The sequence below is a fragment of the Dermacentor variabilis genome, chromosome 8, assembly GCF_050947875.1.
Source record: "Dermacentor variabilis isolate Ectoservices chromosome 8, ASM5094787v1, whole genome shotgun sequence".
In the NCBI taxonomy this organism is placed as follows: Eukaryota; Metazoa; Arthropoda; class Arachnida; order Ixodida; family Ixodidae; genus Dermacentor; species Dermacentor variabilis.
Window position 1 is genome coordinate 36206657 of NC_134575.1, and position 8270 is coordinate 36214926.

Here is an 8270-nt window from a genome sequence, read left to right on the forward strand (position 1 = left end):
CTTCAGGACCCAATAAAGTTCTCCATACCATACCATACCATTAACAGATCGGTGTACATTAGGGATGCCTGGGAGCCGCCGTCATACGTTCAGGTTCTATCAGGAAGAAATTTTGTTAATGTTGTGACGCAGAACAGAGCTGAGCATACGTGGTCAGTACACAAGGTTTATATGAGTGACTTCAGGGGTACGTTCAGATAGCGAATGGTTGATCACCGTCGTCATCACCATCAGCCTATTTTCAAGTGAAGCTTGTATTGGTTCACAAGTGGCATTGTCGGGGTCACGCAAAAAAAGAAACCAGTTGCTCCCAGAGCAGAGCAGCTGTGGGAAAGGGCGGTTTGATAAGTTGTCAGCTGCGCCGGCGCCAGAGCATGAGTCATTAACAAGGATTCCAGCTGCGCAACAAATTAGAACCGCTTCGCTTCCGCCGGGGAGAGAAAGGGCAAGAAAGGGTCGCACGTGCTCTGCGCCAGCTTCGTTTCTGTTCAGTTCAGTCTCGGAAAACGGATGGGACGGCCACACGTTGTACGTTTCCACCGAGGAACGGGCAGCCTTCGACGAGCGGCGGCGAGAGCTCGCACATTAAAGGGCTCGCCGTCGGCGAGCCTACCCAGTCGTTAGATCCACCCGAGCCCAGGCAATCCGACAGCAACGAGAAGATCCCGAGGTGAGGGAGCGGGAGGCCGAAGCAATCTGGCACCGTTACCTGTGGGTTACTTAAAGGTCAGGTGCACGTAGGAAAAGCTTCGCAATTGCCCCCATTTACTGGTAGGGGAAGGGTCGGTTATTTTTTAAAAATCTCCACTGCAGGACGAAGGCCTCTCACAGCTTGATCTCCACTCACCCCTGTCTTGCGTTTGGCGCACATATCTGATTGTATACATGCCATAAATGTATACGCCGAGATAGCGGCCGACCCAACAGCAGGCACGCCAAGCCCGCGAAAGTAAACCAAGAAAGCTCTGCTTTAAAAGGCGATGAGGAGGCGATGAGGGCTTCGTCTATGAGGAAGCAAACTGCGGCCAAGGCAGCGCTATAGCACATAAACTTGTACTGCAGCCTGTCCGCAGCTGCGGAAAGCAGCCGTTCCGGGACGGTTGGCACTAGAGAATGGCTGCCGCGTGCTGGCGGCGTTTCCTACAGAGCGTTTCAGAGGGGCAGGCAACACGCGACAACCCTCCCAGAACGGCTGCTTTCCGCAGCTGCCGACAGGCTGCGACAGAAGTTTATGCCATCGGCAACCATCGCTGAAGCTTCGCGTGCCGTCAGCAGCGCCGTAACACGCAGCCTATAGCGAGCGGTATAGACACAGTTTCCAGTATAGTACTTGCAGTGATTTCGTGTCAGCAAATTCATCGATCGTCTTGAGACACACTTTCCACGGCTCCTAACACGACCGGGAACCGGTGTTCTAGGACGTAGCAGCGCATGCGCTCAATGCGACGCGCGTGGCCATGGACAGAACTGAAATGTTGGACGTCAGGCGATAAAAGCACGTGCAAGTGGGGAGGAAGGCAGGTGGGCGCGCGTATCCTCCGCCAGCCCGACCGTGGCTGCGCATGACAGACCGCGCGGCTGAGTGCGCGCACATCCTTGGGGTCTATCTTGGAGCATGACCTTGCAGCGCACACCGCCTGACACCCGGAGGCCATGCTTGTAGGTAATCTCCGGCGGGTGCAAAGGTCCGGCGAGTCGAGATGGCTGGTGGCTATACGCATGCACTGTCTTGACCCGGGTGCAGTGGTGCTGGAAGTGGCGCATAATTTCAAGTTTCCGAGACTCGTTGTAGAAAGATAGCAGAAGCGCAGAAGAGTACGCATTTGGGCTGGTTGGTTCATGATTACGAGCAGTAAACAGCGCTAAACAACAGGTCAAAGAGAGGGACACAGACAACAGCGCTGACTAACAACCAAGTTTGTTAGTCAGCGCGGTGGTCTGTGTCCTTCTCTTTGTCCTGTTATTTAGCACTGTTTACTGCTCGTAATAGAAGTTTTCGCTCTCCTCTGCGTTATTTCCCACTTTTGGCGCGTTATGGCAGCGAGTGTTCGAGGTCATCGAATGAGATCTGCTCATGTTTGCCCGTGCGAGCATGACACCATGCTTGTTAATTTAATTAGTAAGCGAATGTGTACTGTCATCTACATGGCCGATAAAGATAGGAACCTTACTTCGCTTAGTTGTCTAATAATTTGCTATCGCTATCAGTCTTTCAGGCGAGACTGCCACATTTTCTAAAAAAGAGCACACGAGTAACTGTCAATTGTTAATAGTAAACCACGTGGATCATAAAATGTGGTCTTTCTGCAAAATTTCATGCTGTAATGGGTATTGACCACTTGGCTCGACGATATAGTTAAGAGACACGTAGATTGGAACGTCACAAGATGTAGCTTCTGTACGTACAACTGGGTTGATATGTTAATGCCAGCTACATAAGCAAGCGAAAACAGGTGGCGACTCATGGTTCGAATTTTCGCTTCGGATCTTTTCGGACACTGGCCTTCACGGTAATCTACACATGTATATTCTTGCTGTCTTTCCAGAAACTCGCCAGCATTGCAAACGAACGACGATGAACACGTATACTGAAATAGGCGTCGCAGCCTCTCGTACATGTTCAGGAGTTATCGTGTTGAAGACTAGCGTGAAAACTTTTTTGTCAAACAGAAAAGAACGCAAAAATGTGGACAGTTGAGATACTCCGCAGCACTTAATTCACTGCTAGGGTAGGGATGGATGGGATACAACTTTACTGTACGACCGGCAAGGTTTAACGCGACCCAGGCTCAGGTCTTCCACGGGGAAACGTCAAGGCCCTGCCTCAACGCCGCCTCACGGGCTTGCTGGACTGCCCAGGTCTGGATTCCGAGGCCTGAGCTGAGCAGAGCGGCGGCCCACCTCGATGGCCGGGTATCCGGAGCAACTGCCATCCTTCCTATAACTACATTGCACTCTCACAGCATGTGTTTTGAGTGTTGCTGGTCCTTCCTGGCACAATTTGCACTGCTCGGGTAGAGATGCCAATAAAAATATTGCGCTTGAATTTCATAACTGGGGATGCTGCACCGGCCGGAACAAAAAAGAAAATACTGAATTTATCTAAGTCACTTACAGCTGGCTTGATATGAAATGGCAATTACAAAATGATGCGTGCCCTCTGAAAAACTCAAGGTAACAACATCTCGGACGCGATTAAAACCACGTAAGCGATGAAGCGTGAATGGGAAAGCTTGGCAAACTGCACCTGTTTCGTAATGCCTTTTTCAGCATGGGAAGGGCTGAGACATAAGGATTAATGCCTGTCACGAGTTAACGAGCTCTTGTCCTATTGTTTTCCACGCTAGTACCAACATTACACGAAGCACAATACAGAGGACCACGGTTTCATAAAAAAAGAAATAACCGTAACTATATAAAGCTGGAGATTTTTTCCGGCAAACTAGGATTTTTAGGGAATTTTTTATGGGTTATGCAGGCACAGGAGGCAAGAAAATCTCGGAGCCCGTGGCCAACGACCACTTCCTAACGTAACAGAAAGGGATCTCGAAGACAATGACTTCGCGGGCTAGACGTATACCGAATGCAATTGCAAAGCCACACGCATGTCATAACCGTCATATTTCTTTTTTAGCTGACCCAAATTCAAGCCTTCGCGGGCCACACTATCAACGATTAATTTTGCCTTTCTCCTCTTCTAGAGCGCTGTAATCGCAAGCATTCTACAAACAGTACCGGAGTCCCGAGTTTAAAGAAACGTCACCAAACATGCTCCGCATCAGCCCAGAATGCCCTTTCGCAGTGCATGGTCCGCTCTTGTAAGATGTAACTAATGGTTCAGACCGTCGTCGCCCTTAGAGCTGCTGTACCATTTTGTTGTTTTATTAAACGTCAGAGGAATACACGATACAGAGTCACGGAGCCATGCAGAGTCATTAGATAAAACGACAGAATGGTTGAGTTTCAAAGCTGCCACTCTGAGCTTTGAAAAAAAGGGAAAGAAGGATACTAGACTGGATGAGTAATGACTGGATGAGAGGGCATGTGCATGGGACGAAATATGGGGCAAGGAAGCACGCACTGCTGGTCACGGAGGAAGAAAAAGGAACTATAGAAGCGAGCTCGGAGTCAGGCAGCTGGCCCGCAGAGTTACTGTATAGGCTCCGTTGAGCCTATGCGTGTATTATATATATATATATATATATATATATATATATATATATATATATATATATATATATATATAGTAACTCTACTAGCCACGGCAAGACCAGCCTCCTCTGACGCCGCCCCTCCCTCCCTCCCAACCTCCAGGGCTGATACGCGCGTTGACTCTCGAGAAGTAGACCATCCTATAGGTTGCCGGACCTCTCGAGCCATTGTTTGGTTTGTGATATAGGCTTTACTGAAGCCCTCGTCACGTGATCCGCCCTGACCACCTGCTGTATGCTGTATGCCAGCGCACCATGCTCATACACTCTCCGCGCGGCGCTCGGGCAGCTCAAAATTACGGCTTGCTCATCGCGTGGTGAGGGCGCGCCTATTTCTGATTACCCTTTCCTTTATACTTTTTGTGACGAGGCTTCATAATTATCACGTGACGCTACCTCCTAGTACTTTTTCCTTTTCCTTCCTCCGTTTCGCTCTTCCGCGTTTCGTACCTCCGCATATCCTGAGCCATTGAAAGTAGCCAGGGCAGTGGCCTATGGAATATGTGGCACACGGAACAACTGACAGACTTAAGACTCAGAAAGGGGGCTTATTAGCGTACGCCTGAGCCCAGAACGAAAAAGGTGCCTGCCTTCGTCTCTCTTCGAAAGCGCTCACGCACTCCCTCGCCCTCTTCTTTTTACAGGAAAGCTGTATATGGCTAGCCGATTCATCCGTCCGTCTGTCGGTAGCCAGTACGCCGAAAACTCCTCCGGCGCAACCCCATGCGCATGCGCGAAAAAGGTAGGAGAGAGAGAGAGGTGCGCGATTATCGAACATCTAGATAACACAAGGCCCATTCACTCCGGTCCATGACGTCACTCTACCTGGCCCAAGATTTCCATTGGCAAGGCTGGCGCGATGAAAGCGGTGACGTGAAAAATCATTGTTGCCTACTCGATCGGGAACACCCCCATTAAATTCTATGGCAGCCGGGCCAGGCAACATGACGTCATGGATCGGAGTGAAAGGGCATTGTGCTCTCTATGTTGTGTTGGATTAACTGCGCCTGTAGTGAGTCGCTGCTCTCCCTCGCAGCCGAGCGCGCGCGCAGCAGTTTCTCTGCGGCTCCGAAAATGGTAGGCCACGCGTCATATGTACTCCTGAGGAGCAGGCAGCTTTCGATCAGCAACGCCCCGAGTAGAACAGGGAACGAGCTCGTCTGCGCCGTGCCGAAGCTGCAGCCCGGGTTGTTACGATCGGCCTGCGGGGTTAGTGACCTTCGAACCTCTGCCAGTCCGCTGCGACGAATCGCTGCTTGAAGCCAACAATGCGCATAGAGCCAAGCCACCTTCGGACAGCCCAACGGCGCCAGCAAGGCTAGCCACGTTTTGGCGGACCGAGAATTGTTAGTTGGTTCGCTGTCGCCTTCACGGTGTAGTTGGAGCAAGAGAACTCCTGGAAGAGGGTGTTGTACGTCGCTTTCTCACGGGCCTCAGTAATCGCCACACTCGTTTGACAGACGCGGCGGCTAACTGCGGAGTCAGCTCTGGAATCAAGAGGCGCCAGCTTGAGTCAAGCGTGACAACCCCTGTCTACAAGGACCCTCTCCGCGCGGTTTGTTCAGTGAAACAAAAGCGCGGGAATGAGTGTGTGATCTCTCGTCCTCAAAGGTGGGTCAACTACGACTACGACGACTTTGGACAGTCTGATTGGACGAAGGTTGGACGGAAATTTTCCCTCACCTAGGGATCTAGGGAGGACAGAAGGTTTTCAAGCAGCCGTTTTCGGCTGCTCGGCGTGCTTCGTGCTTCGTTTTCAGTCATGCTAGACTGTTGAAATGTAACGTTCTCCTGTCTTCATGCAGATATTGTAAATAAATTCCGTACTCCTAGTTCTCGATGAGAGCAAGTTCTTCCCTTTAACCACGTCCCAAGCGTGGATGAGTTGGACGACGGCATGGGCCCACTACCACATTTCTACATGCCCGACTACAACCCGTACAGCTGGTTGCCAGCGGTGGAATTGTCCTACGACTCGTAGAGCGCACAAGAACAAGCTCGCGCAGCCGAGCGCAAGCAGCACCTGCGTGCCGAGGATCCGGCAGCCTAGTAAGCCGTCGTTTAATTAACTGTCGGGATTAACCCAGTGATAAACAACGGGGCCGCACGTTTAAGCTTCGCTGGGTAACCATCTGTACGGAGTACTTGGGCGGTGATTTTTTTTTTTTTTTTTTGAGAAAGAACGCGATAAATTCAACAGGCCTATATTTAAAAATGTGGATAAGAATGCACTTGAAAATTACAGTTCTGTTTCAGTTCCGAGTTCTATTAATACTCTATTCGAAAAACTAATTGCTAAACGGATGTGCTCGTTCTCTCGAGAGCGAATTCGTTCTTAGTAAATGACAGCATTTTTGTTTTCAGGCTTAAAAAGCCCACAGATTCCTATCTTGTAACCTTTTCCGATATTGTGAATTCGCATCTAAACGGCAACAGAACCGAGCCAGGCGTTCGATACTGTAAACCGTAATATATATTATTGGGTAAGTTGAAATGCAGCGGTTTTCGGAGTGTACCACATTTTTTTTCCGTAGCTATCTTGTTAATATAAAACACCTATATTTACTTCATTAAATACTGTATGCTTCCGGTCTCTCTGACGTAACCACAGGTGCACCCCGTCACTCGATATTGGGGCCAATACTTCTTTTTTTTCCTTGAATGTGAATGACCTGTCAGAAGCACCATTTACTTTCTCTACTACAATGCATTGCAGATGACACTGTTCTTCTTTGTGCACAGAACTCTCCCGTTCAGGCGATCCGCAATGCAAAAAAAAATAACTTTCTCTCTTTAACTAGCGCTCCCTGTCAAATAAAGATGCTCTCAACGCAAAGCAAAAACGAAAAATACATATTACTTGGAATGCGTCGACAGTAGTTCCATTTCCACTGGAGATTAAAAGCAACGAGCTCCATTGCGTAAGCGCTGTACAATAGCTGAAGCTTATACTAGTCGTTTCACTGGAAACCTCGTTATTTGTAAGGTTTGCAATAAGCTGGGAAAAAGCCTGTTATATTTTTCTGAAGAGGCGAAATTCTTTTAATACGTAAGCCCTTCGTTCGCCGTCGGCGTTGCCGTCGCCGTGATGCTTCGTATATATTTATTTATGTGTATTTAAGACGCCACGCCATGCTACGTAACATGCGGTATATGCTTGGATTGTCGGTATAATTGCTATCGCAATGATAATTTATTTCAGCTTGTACCACAGCGACCTGTCGCACATCTTGGCGAAATGCTTATTGTTCACGCAAGTAAGCCAGTTATGGAACTTCAAAAGAGGGCTGTTCACTTCACGACTTCTTCACATTGCAATGCTAACGCAGCGGCGTTCTTTCAACTACTTCAATTTTGCCATTCACCTCAGTAATAAATCTTAGAACTCTCAGAATTTTTTTATGATAGCGTTGTCGCCAACATGCCCATTCTCTGCGGTTGACTTTACGGGTGGAGTCCGGATGCAATACACACGGTGCGCTAAAAAAGTAAGCTTTTTCAACTTCCAGAGGGCCGCGATGGGAACGATAAACGAAATATTTCATGTGTTGGCGTAGTCTCTACCCACAGAGTAAACGCTCTACCCACAGAAGTAAAACAAGCAGTTAATTTTCAGACAGCATTAAAAGTGTATTTCACGGCCTTATTTCGTCTGTTTATCGCTACATTCACCGCATCTTTTGCTGGTGCACTTCCTTCTAGTTGTAATTGTTCAATGAGTGTATTGTCTGCATCGTGAAGATCTTTACGTTGCATTATCTACCTTGTCTGACATAATGGTGCTTCTTGTTGCCTCTGCTGCCTGTATTTTTCTTTGACTTCTACGCATATATTAACGTACTGTACTCTGTACTATACGCAAGAAAATAAGCTTTGGATTCAATTCACTGCTAAAGCCATGGTGGAAGGAAAGAAACTATAGGAGGGAGCATGACTCCACACAGCCACGGCCTTCATAAACGAACACTTCGTGGAACCGTCCCATCTATCACGGATGAGACAGTAAGATACTAAAGTGTCACGTGACGACTTCGAAGCCTGAATGAGGCGTTACATCCT